This window comes from Dermochelys coriacea, chromosome 21, assembly GCF_009764565.3.
Source record: "Dermochelys coriacea isolate rDerCor1 chromosome 21, rDerCor1.pri.v4, whole genome shotgun sequence".
Lineage (NCBI taxonomy): Eukaryota > Metazoa > Chordata > Testudines > Dermochelyidae > Dermochelys > Dermochelys coriacea.
The window spans coordinates 9,953,094-9,967,632 of record NC_050088.1 but is presented as its reverse complement, the minus strand read 5'-3'; the positions used below and the strand labels follow the sequence as shown (position 1 = coordinate 9,967,632).

Genomic DNA, 14,539 nt, shown 5'->3' with positions numbered 1-14,539 from the left:
CCTCCTAGCTTGTGATCCCTCCAGCCTACCTCTGCCCAGGAGTTGGGGGAGGTATAAGCTATCGCTTGGCATCCATAAGATGGGGATGCTGTGACCCCATTCAGAGGGCTGGGAGGGAATATTTAGGGGATATGGGATGAGATTAAGGCTGGAGATTTGCTTAGTGCCAAGGCTGTGCTCCCAAGCTTCCAGCATTGCGTTTTCCCAGTGACAGATACTGGGGGGGCTAGAAGGGCTCCCCCCATCATCTCAAAGATGATCTGGAAGCCCCATCACTTAGAAAACCTGAATAATGCACTGTAGGAACAATCCTCCACTGGTCCCCACCAGGAACAGGACTAAATCAGCTGTCAGTAGATCTCTTCCTCCGTTTTGATTTGTCAACATGTGAGTAAAGGACCCCAGCAATGGCACACTGAACCTTGGCCCCTAATGACCAATGCGTCAGAAGGGACGAGCCTTTCACAAGGGCCAGAAGCTTTTGTTTTGAGTGAGCAACTGCCAGCCTGGCTAGGCATCTAAACCCTGCAAGCTCCCTGGGTCTGGCAGTTGAGCGAGAGATGGATTTGTTATGCTGTTGCATTCTGACACTTCAGCTGGACCCTAGAAGTGGTGGAGGTGCGTGTGCAGGAGGAAGAACTGAACTAAATACAGACCCGCTATTTCAAACATCACAGTACATTAGGGTTGAGTTGTGTAGGGTCCTAACTTCATCCACACTGTTGCACCCATGTCTATTAACATTTCCTCCCTGTTGCCTTGATCCTGGGAGGGACTCGTGTCCCACTGATCTCTAGCTTTGAGTACTCCATGTTCTAAGGCCCAGCTCTCATTTCCAGAGGAGCCAGGCAGTCGCAGCCCTCACTGACTTTGCTGGTTGTTGTGAGTGCTTAGAGCATGTCAGGATCTGAGCTGAGCAAATAACAGATTTTTCTGGCAATTCCAGGAAAAAAAAATCATTTTGGGAAGACCAGAAACTGAAATTTTGAAAAGTTTCATTTGCTATCTCACAAAAAGGTTTTGTTTCAATTTCAAGCATTTCTTAAACTATTTTTTATACACTTGTGGAAAATTTAGAAAGTCCTTTTGAATAAAAAAGAAAAAAAATCAAATGTCTGAACTAAATCTTCTGACTTTTTTTGGAAGTTGGGGTAGGGACACTTTCCATGCAACCCATTCAGTGAAACTGACATGAATTTGTGAAACATTTCGGTGTGGCTGAATCTGCATTCTTTGCCTAAGAAAAGGTTTGTTCGAAATTTTTTTCCCCAGCTCCATGGTGGTGCCCTGATCTATCAGCTGCTGCCCCTTGCTGGTTGTAGGTGCAGTTGGCTGTGCCTCTCTAGCACCGCCTGGGGAGAAGGTAGGCACTGTTCTTGTCCCAGACATCTGCCCCCTTCTGAGGGGAGTCAAAGCAATCCAATCAAAACAATCAATAGGCTTCCTCGGCCCACGACAAGCAGAGCCCCAGGACTTTAGGAAACCAAAGATGGGTGGGAGGCAGGGAAGGGAAAGAAGAAAGTACATGCCCTTCTTCTGTCTAAGGGGGCTTGGGCAGTCAAGGCTGTCAAGCCATTTCCCAAGGCAACAGCCCCTTCCTCCAGCGGCTGGGGAGTTCATAAGGGTGAATGGTCTCCTTTAAGGACCTGTCATTGCCAGTCCTGACAGGCCTCGCAGGTGCACCAGGTTGGGGCTGATTGTGCCCAGATGAGCTCTTTAACCCCTTCTTGACCGGGGTGGGGATCTGCCCCACCCCACTAGGGTAATGAATGACCATGTGAAGTGCTGGGCAGCAGGTTTAAAACAAAGATAAGGCAATAATACTTCACACACTGCACAGCCAACCTTGCCGGGGGACGTTTGTGGAGTGTAAAATATATAACTGGGTGAAAAAGAGAAGTTGATGGAGGATAGGTTCATCAGTGGCTATTAGCCAGCATGATCGGGGATTTAATCGTATCCTATGGTTGTCTCTAAATCTGTGACTGCCAGAAGTATCTTGCACTGGCCACTGTCAAATGACAGGATACTGGGCTAGATGGACCAGTGATCTGACCCAGTCTGGGCATTCTTATGTTCTTATGATTTCAATATGGTCATTTATCTGGAAAAGATCCTACTGGGGGAGGGGAGTGTTGTATCTTGTTTTGACCTCTCCCTTCCCTCTCCCCCCCTTCTGCTTCCCCCCCCCCAAAAAAAAGAAAGGAAAATTAAATTCCATCAGCAACTTTTTTAAAAACCAACTAAAAACAGACTTTATTAAATTATGGCCTGATGGATTTAGCAGCCATCTGAAAAGGGATTGATTGAGAACTTAAACAGATGCATGGTTGGGCCAGAGGTTCAATTAATGCACATAAATAGGCAACAGTGAAGCAATTTTCGGAGCAAGTCAAGCACAAGATAATCCCATTTTGTCATCCAGGCCGAAATGGCTCATGTACTATTTGTTCCTTTGCAAAAGGAGCAACGTTGACAGTAATCTACTCTGCTAATGACAGGTTTCAGAGTAGCAGCCGTGTTAGTCTGTATTCACAAAAAGAAAAGGAGGACTTGTGGCACCTTAGAGACTAACAAATTTATTTTCCACTGAATGCATCTGATGAAGTGAGCTGTAGCTCACGAAAGCTTATGCTCAAATTTGTTAGTCTCTAAGGTGCCACAAGTCCTCCTTTTGTTTTTACTCTGTTAATGAAATCGATGGCAGACCGAGTCTCTGCTCCTCAGGGCCGCAGGAGGTGGAATGTGGGCAATACGTATGGGGGAACTTGCTTTCCTTGGAGCAGCTGGTACTAGCCACTGTAATAGATGGGGCACTGGGCTAGATAGACACCTAGGTGAGGGGCAGATTCTTGGGTCGTGTAAATTGTCATAGCTTCATTGAACTTCCGTGGAGAGATGACAGTTTATTTCAGTGGACGATCTGCCTTCAGGTCTGAGGATTTATGTTCCAATGAACTTTTTCCTGTCCTGAAATATGGCTCTGAATGAAGTCAAGTTCACATCATTTGGATTCTGGGGTCTGGTACATTCCGGTACAGGACAGACCCCAGCTGAGATCAGGGTACCATTGTACTGGACACTGCACATCTATATAGAGATACGCCTGCTCCTAAATCTAGATAGACAAGGCAGACAAAACATGGGAGAAGGGAGTATTTGCTCCATTTATGGGTGGGGAATTGAGGCACAGAGAGTGTCTTACACGAGGTCTGTGGCAGACCCAAGAACAGTACCGAGTTCTGAGTTCCAGTCTAGCATCTTGTGTGCAAGAATCCTTTTCTCCCAAATGCATGGAAGGTGGGCGATGAAAGAGGGCCATGCATACTGGTTACAGTGAGGGCCTCCCATCCGCCTCTGCCCACACCCTATAATTGTGCTGCCAGCACAAAATGAGAAAAGCAGAGAGGAGATGGATAGATGCAAATATCTCTCCCCCCGCCTTCTCATCTTTATTGTGTAATAATTTTAAAAGAAGATAAATTATTAAATGGATGGAATATTCTTCAAACTCTAATAAGAAAAGCATCTTTAATTGAAATGGTTTTAAAAAAAAAAAAGTAAATGTGGGACCCAACCACTGATTTTTTTTTTTTTAAACACTCATGTTTCTTTTTTACTTGGGAATGGCCATGCATTAATATATCCATGTCTCTAGCCATTGGCATGAATGATTTCAGCAGCAGAAATTCATAGATTCCAAGGCCAGAAGGGAGCATTGTGATCATCTAGTCTGATCTCCTGTATAGTACAGGCCAGAGAACTTCCCCACAATAATTCCTAGAACAGATCATTTAGAAAACCATCCAATCTTGATTGAAAAATTGTCAGTGATGGAGAATCCACCATGACCCTTGGTAAATTGTTTCAATGATTAATTACTCTGACCATTAAAAATTTATGCCTTATTTCCAGTCTGAATTTATCTAGCTTCAACTTCCAGCCATGGATCATGTTAGACTTTTCTCTGCAAACAGAAGAGCCCATTATTAAATATTTGTTCCCCATGCAGGTACTTGTAGACTGTAATCTACTCACCCTTTAACCTGTTAAGATAAATAGATTGAGCTCCTTGCGTTCATTACTATAAGGCGTGCTTTCTAATACTTTACTCATTCTCATGGCTCTTTGAACCCTCTCTAATTTTTCAACATTCTTCTTGAATTGTGGACACAAGAACTGGATGCACTGTTCCAGAAGTCATCACACCGGTTCCAAATAGAGGTAAAATAACCTCTCTAACCTATTTGAGAATCCTCTGTTTATGCAGCCAAGAATCATATTTGCTCTTTTGGCCACAGAATTGCACTGAGAACTCGTATTCATCTGATTATTTACCATGACCACCAAATCTTTTTCAGAGTCACTGCTTCCCAAAATAGTCCCCAATCCTGTAAGTATGGCCTACATTGTTAGTTCCTAGATGTACACATTGACATTTAGCTGTGTTAAAATGCATATTGTTTTCTTGTGCCCAGTTTACCAAGTGATCTAGATTGCTCTGTATTAACTATCTGTCCTCTTCATTATTTACCACAAATGAATGGTCCTGTTTTAAACTGAGAGCTGGTCAGAAGATTTTTAATAAGTCTTTTCCATCGGAAAAGAGATTATCAAGTTTGCAAAATCTTCTCCAGGCTTTGGAGCCAGTATTCTATAGCTGTGGGTTATTTTGCCCCTGGTAATACGATCTGTAATTTGATGCAATTCTGTGCTAATAAAGTAATACATTTTTTAAAATCAAATAGGCACAGTGTGTTATGAAAGGGCTGTTATTACACAGAGCTCTCTGGATGTGTAATGTGGGGATTTCAGACCCTGGATTACTGAAGGGTTTTCTGCCTGGTAATACTGACAAATTGTGTAAGCAGTTGTGTAAACTGTATTGTGGCCTAATGAATAAAGCATAGGTCCGGGTTCCAGGAGACCTGGTTTCTGTTCCTGACTTTGCCTGGTTGGTGACCTTTGGCTAGTCACTTATCATCTCTGTCCCAGATCCTGAAAGGTATTTAAGTTCCTACTGTCCATGCCTCAGTTTCCCATCTGTAAAATGGGGACAATAGCACTTTCTTACCTCACAGCGGTATTTAAAGATTGTGAACTGCTTTGAGATCTACCAATGATAAGTGATATATTATTTGAGCAGTTTCAGAGTAGCAGCCGTGTTAGTCTGTATTCACAGAAAGAAAAGGAGTACTTGTGGCACCTTAGAGACTAACAAATTTATTTGAGCATAAGCTTTCGTGAAGTAAGCTGTAGCTCACGAAAGCTTATGCTCAAATAAATTTTAGTCTCTAAGGTGCCACAAGTACTCCTTTTATTATTTAAGCACTAAGCATTATTGTTACTTCACCACACTGTGCTTCAGTTTTCCCATCTGTAAAATGGGAATAATGCTACTGACCTCCTTTATAAAGTGCTTTGAGTTCTATGGTTGGAGAACCAGCAGGGAGAGGAAGATCCATTTAATTTTTCAATGGAGGATTTGGGAGGTGAATTTACTACCCGGGAAAACAATGGCATGATCCTCTGCCAATGCACCTTGGTCATGTCCTGCCACAACTCACCTATGTCTCTGCAACTCTGCTACTCCACTCCTATACTTGCCCACGATTTTTTGCCAATACACCTGTCGTGCACTGCTATTCCAATCCTGGGGGGTCCCTGCCAATGCATATCTGTCCAGGCCTGTAGCACCCTGCAGGTTTTCAGTGCTATTTCCCCCTATGCAGCACTGCCAAGGCATCTCAGTCATGATCTGCCACAGTTCCTTCTTTTTCCATCCTGGGTCTCGGCATGTCTGGGCCAGGACATCTCAGTCCTGATCTGCTGAGCTCTTGCTGGGTCCCCACACTGCTTTGTCAATGCCCCTCCATCATGATCTACACCAGCCCTGCATTTTCAAACTCGTGTTCCCTTGATCATTGTACCCCAGTTCTGACCTGGGATGGCTCTGGTGCTAGCTGTATCAGTGCACCTTATCCCTGACATGCCACATACCTCTTCTCCAGCACCAGTCCGAAACCACCTCCCAGATTGGCCAATACTCCTTGGTTCTGACCTGCACTAGCCCCTGCTATTCCATTCTGGGCTCCTGACTCCCATAGCTCTGCCAGAGCCTCTCAGCCCTTACCTGACACCCTTCCTATTGCAGTCCTGAGCCTTCCCTAAGATATTGACCCACGTCAGATGTTGTGGCATGTCTATATGGAGGTCTAATAGAAACCAGAGTGAAATGAGTGAGTCTCATTTCACTTGAACCCAGGCCTTTTGCTTTGAGAGGTTAGTGTCTTTCTGCACCAGCCATGAGCTCTGTGGAAAGCCTCTCCTGGACAAGGGGAAGGAGACTGGTCCTGAGGCACAGCTGTTCCATGCATCCGTAAATGGGAACAGCCACCAGAGCCACTGAGCGTGAGATTAACTTTCCTGTTGTGGCTTGTAGAACAGGTGCAAATACCAATATAGTTTGGCTTTGCAATGATGGATGCCACTCAGGACATGCTGCTGGCTTCCTGGAGATAATGCCTGGAGCCCGGAGCCCTGCATGCACACACTGTCAGCAGGTGAGGCTGAAGGACCCACTGTATAACAGTGAGTGGAATCCTGACCCCTTCCAGTCCCTGGCCCCCAATGGAGCAATCTCCAGCACCAGCTGAAATCAATCCCTCTCACTCCCCCTACTGCTTTATGAAATGCCAGGTCCCTCCAAAATTCCTTCCTACCAACATGTGAAGCCTTGGCTTGCTCCCATCACGATGCGGAACGAAGCCCTGTGTCCTGCTGGTTAAGTCTGGGGCTTGTATCATGTTTACGAGTTTTTTTTTTTTTGTTTTGTTTTGTTTTTTAAAAAAAAGCTATGAGGGCTAGAAACTTAGGCTCGTCTATGAGAACAATTAGACAGCGGCAAGCTGGAGTGTGAATCTACCCCACAGTAGCCGCAGACTGTCTGAGTGCGCCCTACCGATGCATGGTAACACTTTCTTCCAGAGCTTTGAGCTAGTCCCATTTCAAAAAAAGAAAAGGAGTACTTGTGGTACCTTAGAGACTAACAAATTTATCTGAGCATAAGCTTTCGTGACCTACAGCGGATGCATCCAATGAAGTGAGCTGTAGCTCACAAAAGCTTATGCTCAAATAAATTTGTTAGTCTCTAAGGTGCCACAAGTACTCCTTTGCTTTTTGCGAATACAGACTAACACGGCTGCTACTCTGAAACCTCCCATTTCAAAGAGGATTAGCTCAAAGTGCTCAAATGACCTATTAACACGTGTCAGCAGCATTCCCATGGATAGTAAGTCTGAAGCAGGTCCGTGCAGGGAAGATACACACCCTAGCTTGCCGCAGTCTAATTGTTCTTATAGACAAGCCCTTAGTTTCAAAAAAGAAAGCTTAGATCCTCATCTCATCCCATGTCTCCAGGAGCTGAGACTTTAAGAACAGGAGATATCGTGAGAGTTGGCAACATTGTCTCCTTTCCTGGTCCAATGGGCTCTGAACTAGCACACCCCTATGATTAACCCTTTGCGCTCTTAACTAACACAAGAACGTCTTCTGCAACAGAATGAGTGGGGGCGGGGGGGCTGTTGCTGCTGCTGAGTTTCTGTGGTCGAGTTAGGCTCAGAAGCTGAGAATGCTGGTGCTGCTGGCTTTAAATACTGCCATCATTCCTCACACACTACTGCACGAGATAGCAGGCCTGCCATTCAAAGCCTGTGCCGTAGAGAAGCAGTGGCACATAGAGGAAAGGCTATTCAGGAGTTGGCTATCAGGCCGGTGAATGAAGGCCCCAAGCAGGAGATGGGGTGTAAGAGAGAGTCTGCCTTGAGGGTGGACTGTCCCTTGGCGTGCAGTCATCTGTGGGCATTCAGGTGATCTCAGATTATTATTAAATGACAGAGAATCAGACCCACTTCCTTTCCGATGGGAAAACCCACAGACGTTCATCTGGAGAATCATCATGGGCCTTGTAGGATTGTAAATTTCAGGGGGAAAAGAGTGATTTATAGGTATAAGTGGGTTTTTATTTGCATTTGAAATCACACTTTTCTGCTAAGCTAATGGACCCCCTATTTCTAGATGACTCCAACATAAAGTGAGTGCTAATTACTACAATTAATATAGTGTTCAAGGCTTGCCAGCCAACTCCACTGCAACTTGTATCGCCTACTCATTTTCAATTAAGGCACATTGACAAGTAAAATACGCAGTTATTAAAAGCAGAGCTCTGTTGTGTAATTACATTTTGCTAAAGTCATTAATCTACTGCAACATAAAGCTTTCTGCACCAAAATCAGTGCGGGGGGGGGGGAGTATTTTTGGGCAACAACCACATAGAATGAGGACTTCAGTATTTACCATGCCAGGGGCGAAAGGGTGGTGTCCAAGTGGGATATTTCCATCAGTTTTACATCATGCCATAAAGCAGTTTTCTCTTCTTTTGGACACTTTCTGGAATCATCCCTCCATTTCACCTGAGCTCAATGATCCCGTGATCCATGGCTGAAAATGAGGAGCTTGGTAATGTATATTCCATATGTGCAGTGATTGCCTAGACCAGTGGCGCTCAACCTTTCCAGACTTGTGTACCCCTTTCAGGAATCTGATTTGTCTTGCGTACCCTCAGGTTGCAGCTTACATAAAAACTACTTGCTTACAAAATCAGACATAAACATACAAAAGTGTCACAGGACACTGGTACTGAAAAATTGTTTATTTCTCATTTTTGCCATATAAACATAAAATAAATCAATTGGAATATAACTAATGTATTTACATTTCAGTGTATATAGAGTATATAGAGCAGTATAAACAAGTCATTGTATGAAATTTTAGTTTGGAGTGACTTCATTTGTGCGTTTTACGTAGCCTGTTGTAAAAGTAGACAAATATCTAGATGAGTTGATGTATCCCCTGGAAGAGCTCTGCGTATCCCCAGTGGTATGCGTACCCCTGGTTGAGAACCACTGGCCTAGACTGCCCCACAGAGATGCTAAGGAAGTTACTCTACTAGCTGAAGAAGTTTCTTTTTAGCTCAGCTGGTAAGGATCTATCTTTTTTTCAGTGGTAGGACCCAGGGTGCTAATCCTGCCTCCCTACGTATGTGTGGGGCTGTTTGTTGCCTGCAGAGCATGTTTCTTCTCAGCACTGCGTTAGCCTCAAGGCTATATGGATATGAGCAGTTTTGTCCCAACTTTTGTTTCTTTAACTGAAAAGCTGTGCCTACTCTATCCTGATGACTTTGACTAGCTTTCACTGGTGCTAGAGGTTTGGTGGCTGGAGTGATCCACTCCAATATCTAATCTTACGGCAGGCGTTGTAAGGCTTGATACATTTATTTAAAGAGGTAATGTGGCCTAGTGGGTAGTGTACTGACTGGCCCTTGGGAGACCTGGTTTCTGTTCCTGACTCTGTCATTGGTCTGCTGGGTGAGCTTGGGTAAGTCATTTCTGCACTCTGTGCCTCAGTTTCCCCATCTGTAAAATGAGGATAATGTTACTGTATTACCCTGTAAACAGCTTTGAGATCCTTGGATAGGAAATGCAATATAGGCACTAAATATTCTTATTGCATGGGATTTTCCAAAGAGCCTTGAGGCTTCCGATGTGAGTTGGTCACCTAACTCCTTTTGGCTGCTTTGAAAATCCCACTGTTATCTACAAAGCTCTGTGGAGGCATCTAGCAGGACAGTGTATGGAGTAAAGCAGCAATTATAGTGATCAACATAAAACTGTCATTGTCTGCACAGTGATGCTGTGAAACTGACCTTGGATGCGATTCCACATTTGTCACCTGTCAGTAATTTCTACATCAAATGTACGCAGGCTACAAGAGCGAAGATAATTTTTCTACCACTGGCCCTTCAGATTCAACCTGAGATCTGAGCGCTAAGGTGGGCTCTTTCCTTCTCTGGCATTATCTCCAATAATGGATGTTTGACGGGTGAAATTAACGCTGTCGCCATCACCATCCCCCCCCCCCACCCAACAACACACCTGTGCAAGCCTGTTATGGTCGGTGGGGCTGCATGGGTGTAACTGATTGGAACTCGTTGAACAGTTCTGTGGCAGGGACCCTGTGTGGGGTCCCAACTTTCAGGCTCCAGCCCGAATGTCTACACCGCAATTTTACAGTCCCATGAGCCTGAGTCAGCCGACACCGGCCAGCCACAGAGGTTTAATTTGCAGTTTAGACATGGCCTGAATGCACACCAGGAGCTGATCTGATGTGTAAAAGGGATGCTGTTAGTCACCTCTCTGAGCATAGCTAAGCTTTAATGTGAAATCTGAGTGTATTAATTGAAGCTTTCCACTGGCCTGGGCCACAGTCTTCTTGCCTCTTTACTTGCATGCACATGAATATGGACCTGATACCTTTGCACTCTTGCATGTGTGTTTTGCTGGCGTTAGCTACCCATCTACTAAAGACACCCACAGCTCGGATCGAAACTATATGACTAGGGTAGACGCAGCTATCAGCAAAGTTGGGGGTGAATAAAGAGGAGAAGCTAGTTTGAAAGGTGGCTTAGAAACAAACCTCCATCCATCCAAAGTAGAGACGGAGCAGTGACTCCCAAGTGCCTGGAGCAGCAGTTGGTGAAATCAGATGTGAAATATGACAGCATTAGGGCACAAGTGGTGACAAGATGCAGTGATGTGATTCTAATAAAGATAGACATAGGTCTTTAACACAGTCAAGCTGATGTTTTGACTGTTTGCGGCGCAGCACTGGGGATGTGGCTGGAGTTTGCTGATTGCCAGAGTCTCACTGATCCGGGGTCAGACACTAAAAATCACTCTGTCCTCTAGCTGCTGGATGTCTAACTTCGCAGAACTGTAGAAGTAATCTGCACAATGTACAAGGCCCAGAAAATAACCCTTCTGCCTGTACAGTGCCCACTCATGTTCAGCTCCAGAGGGGTCTGATTTAAAAACCTCTGTCACAAAATAGGTATGGTTGCGGCTTTCTAGTGTCCATTTCTGAACCTACTGAAATAAAGTCCTTGGTTTACCAAGTTCAGCATTAAGGAAAGGAGGGTAGAGCTCACTGGCTCAAGGGGGTTAGTAATGATGATGATCTCTAACTTTTTTTCTAGGTGGTATTTTTCATCCATCGATCTCAAAGCGCATCACAAAGCAGGTCAGTATCATTATCCCCATTTTACAGATGGGGAAAGTGAAGCACAGAGCGGTGAAGTGGGTTCCCTAAGGTCACCCAGGAAACCAGGGGAAAAGCCAAATATAGAGTCCAGATGCACTGCGCTATCCACGAGGCCACCCTGCCTCTCTGAGGGGAGAAACAAAGAGGTCACTGGCTGCTACAGGTCGACAGCCAGTTATTACAGATGGAATCTAACCTGGAGCTTTGTAGTGAAGGCCATTGACTCACGTGAGTTCTGTGAGGGGAGATAAATGACAGTTGATGAGGGGCTTGGGCACTGTACTGATAAGAGCTGTCAAAATACTTCAGCAGTGAGACACCCCAAATCAATGGTCTCTTAAAGGTTAGACCTAGCAGAGCAAGCACTCAGGTCAGCTGGGTGCTGTCCCCAACTCTACCATTCACATAATATGGGCCTGACTTTCAGAGGCACCTGCCGACGGCCTTGGCTTCAGTTGAGTTGAGTGTTCAGCATTTCTGAAAACCAAGCCCTGTGCTGTCTTGGGCAGATCGTTTAAGCTTTCTGGGTCTTGGCTCCCCTAATGAGGAATGGGTATAATAATCCTGAAGCCCCTTTTGACAAAGGCTTTGCGCTCTATGGGTCAAGGGCGGGGGGGGGGGTTGGATTAGGACAAAGTATTCTTAAGGCAAGGACAGAGCTTATCTATCTTGCTTAGCTTTACCCAGGTAAATCTTCCACTGAAGCCAGTCAGACTAAGTCCTAGCTCTTTACCACAGTCATTGCACATTATCCCTTCAATTCTTACTCAGACAGAACTCCCATTAGCCCCAGGAGAAACCAAGTAAGGCCCTCAGGATTTGAATCATCATTATCAGTAAGGCTGCCCAAGAAGTCTGAGAATCGCTGGTACACAAGGTCCTGGCTAACATGCCCTAAATATCGTGTCTCTGCACCTGAAATAAAAGATCAAACCCGTATCCCAAGATGGTAGTTCCTTGAGACTCACAGCCCCCCTTTCAGGAGAGGATTGTCCCTGCTTTGTATGAGGAAACGGGGGCACAGAGAGGTTCAGTGTCTTGCCCCAGGTCACCCAGCAATTGTCTGAAAGAGCTGGGAATAGACCCCAGAAGCCTTGGCTCCAAGCACTGTGTGATTACCTGACAGCCCTTTATTCTTCAGCAGGAAGCCGAGGAGAAATTGTGCCAGGCATGTAAAAATGAAGTTGCAATGAAACCCTTCCCTTCTCAGAGTCCCATACAGTGGGGTATGATGCCCAAGTTGAGAAATCATGTTCTCTTCTGCTGTAATATCCTTTAACCATCAGCAGATGAATATTACTGTTCAAACCTTGGTTTAAATATTAAGCAGAAAAGCTTTTCTGTCTTCTGATGGTTAAAGCAGGATGGTAGCCCCCTGTGAACTCCCGTCCTGGGCCTGTAGAACAAAAAATCCTGTAGAACAAATAAGTTGCTCCATCCTGGAGAGGTTAGTGGTGCGTGATCTTCCCAGTCAGAGAATAGGTGCCCTTGCTTTCCTCTCTTTGGCTTCACCCATGGACATTCACCATTTAGTCTGGTGGTTCTTCAGTGTATCACTTGGTTCTGGTTCCACCTCCTGTGACAGCTCATTGGCTTCAAGTATTAACTGGAGAGAGTACGCTCTGTCATCTTAACCCCTTGGGTGGTGGAGGAGAATGCATGGAAATTCTCCAGCTTCTCTGCAATGTCCTTATCTTCCATAATTGCCCCTTCCCCTCCATACTTTCTCTCCCCCGCTCCAGAAGATCCACTGATTGTTTTGCATAGTTCCTGCCTCTGATATAGGAAATAGTATTTGTTTTTCTTGTCTTAGTTCCCTATCAAACTCCCTCTTACCTCTCCTAACTTCCAGCTGATGTCTGACCTGCTGTTAGTAGTGTTAGCTCCCTGCTTCATTCAGGTTGGTTTTCTGTGCATTGAAGGATTCCTGTCTGGATCAGGCAACCCCCTCTTGTACCTGGCCGTTTAATCAGACTGCTATTTTTCCTCTTGTGTGTATGGGGGTATGCAGCCTTCTGGGACTCTGCTATAGGGTGTTTAATCAGCCTCCTTGCTGAATGTAAGGCATTAATTTCCCTCCTTGCCACTACTAGCTTCCACACAGTTTTCAAGTCCCTCCCCTTCTGAAAGTTAGTGTCATGGTGCTCGAGGTTCCTTGTGTGGGAATGTTTGAATTTGAGTGTATAGTGGTCATGGTGACTTACTGGCTCAGCTGTAGTTACTTCTTAAACCAACTCTTTGGCATTACTTAGTCTAAATGGCAAATGTCCACTTCTGTGCTCTACAACCAGCCCAAGAAACAATTGTTTGAGGCATCGGGGAATTCTTTCTTTCTCTAAGCCTTGTGCCATTTGAGATGCTTGACCCGTCCATATGTGGAGCGCTAAGTCCCCTATTATTACCCTGCCATTAGACCTAGGGCTTTTCGATGCATGAAAGCTATTCTGGAATAAGATGGGGTCTGAAGTTAGAGAGTAATAGCAGTTTTGGAATAAGAGTGTCCATACTTGGAGCTATTCCAGGAAAACTCCATGTGTAGGCATGCCCTTAGCTGCTGCTTCGAGCTGTCTCACTTCTGCATGCAGAGTCTCCTTTTCCTGATTTGCACATGGCTCTGGATTTGTATCCATACACTGTGTGGTCCTCTCTGCGCAGAAACTGTGTCCTATTAGATTCCATGGAATCTTGCTGGTACTCTCCTCCACCTCCGTGACCTGGCCTGTCCTTCCGGTATGGCTTATATCCAGGTGTAACAGTATCTCATTGCTTTTTTTATCATTCTACCATAAGTAAGGTTAAGCACCAGATGTAGCATGCTGCACTGAGTAGTAGTAAGTCTCTGGTTCCTTGCATCACTGACTGAGTGCAGCAGGGGAGAGACAGGGGCATGACTAAGGAATAGCCATGGCTGAGGAGCTATACTTGTAAGAATGACCCTCAGCACTTAGTAACCTGTTAGTATCTTATTAATGCAGGATTGGGAGCTCACCTGTAAATCTCTTACTATGTGTGGGTCCTTGTCTCCCTTTAGCAGCTGGCCACAGAAGAGGTGTATGGGTCTTTATATGCCTATAATGTCCTTTAGCTCAAGGGGCAGCAGCTCATGCTTTTGGGATCAAACCCCCCTTTTTGGACCAAGCAGGGTTATCTGCATATTCCCATCCTGCTCAATGCTGTTCAGCTTATGCTTACATGCCTGGCACCCTGCACTGGCAGGGTGCAGGGTCAAACCCTAAAGGGGGAAGGCTAGAATAACATGGCTCAACTGGAGATTAGGGGAGAGCCTTCTAGTTAGTGAGCTCTTTGGCACATGGGCTGTCTCTTCTATATGTTTGTACAGCACCTGGCCCACAGGTGCCTTCAGGGCTACTATAATACAAGT

At 45.2% G+C, this 14,539-nt stretch overlaps 1 long non-coding RNA gene across 1 annotated transcript in view; it reads left to right on the top strand.

Moving 5' to 3' along the window:
* LOC119846408 overlaps positions 1 to 14,539 on the top strand; it is a 161,108-nt gene that overhangs the window by 132,801 nt on the left and 13,768 nt on the right. Inside the window, exon 2 of the long non-coding RNA XR_005289865.1 lies at positions 11,093 to 11,136. This is a non-coding gene — a long non-coding RNA (uncharacterized LOC119846408). The remainder of the gene's footprint in view (positions 1 to 11,092; positions 11,137 to 14,539) is intronic.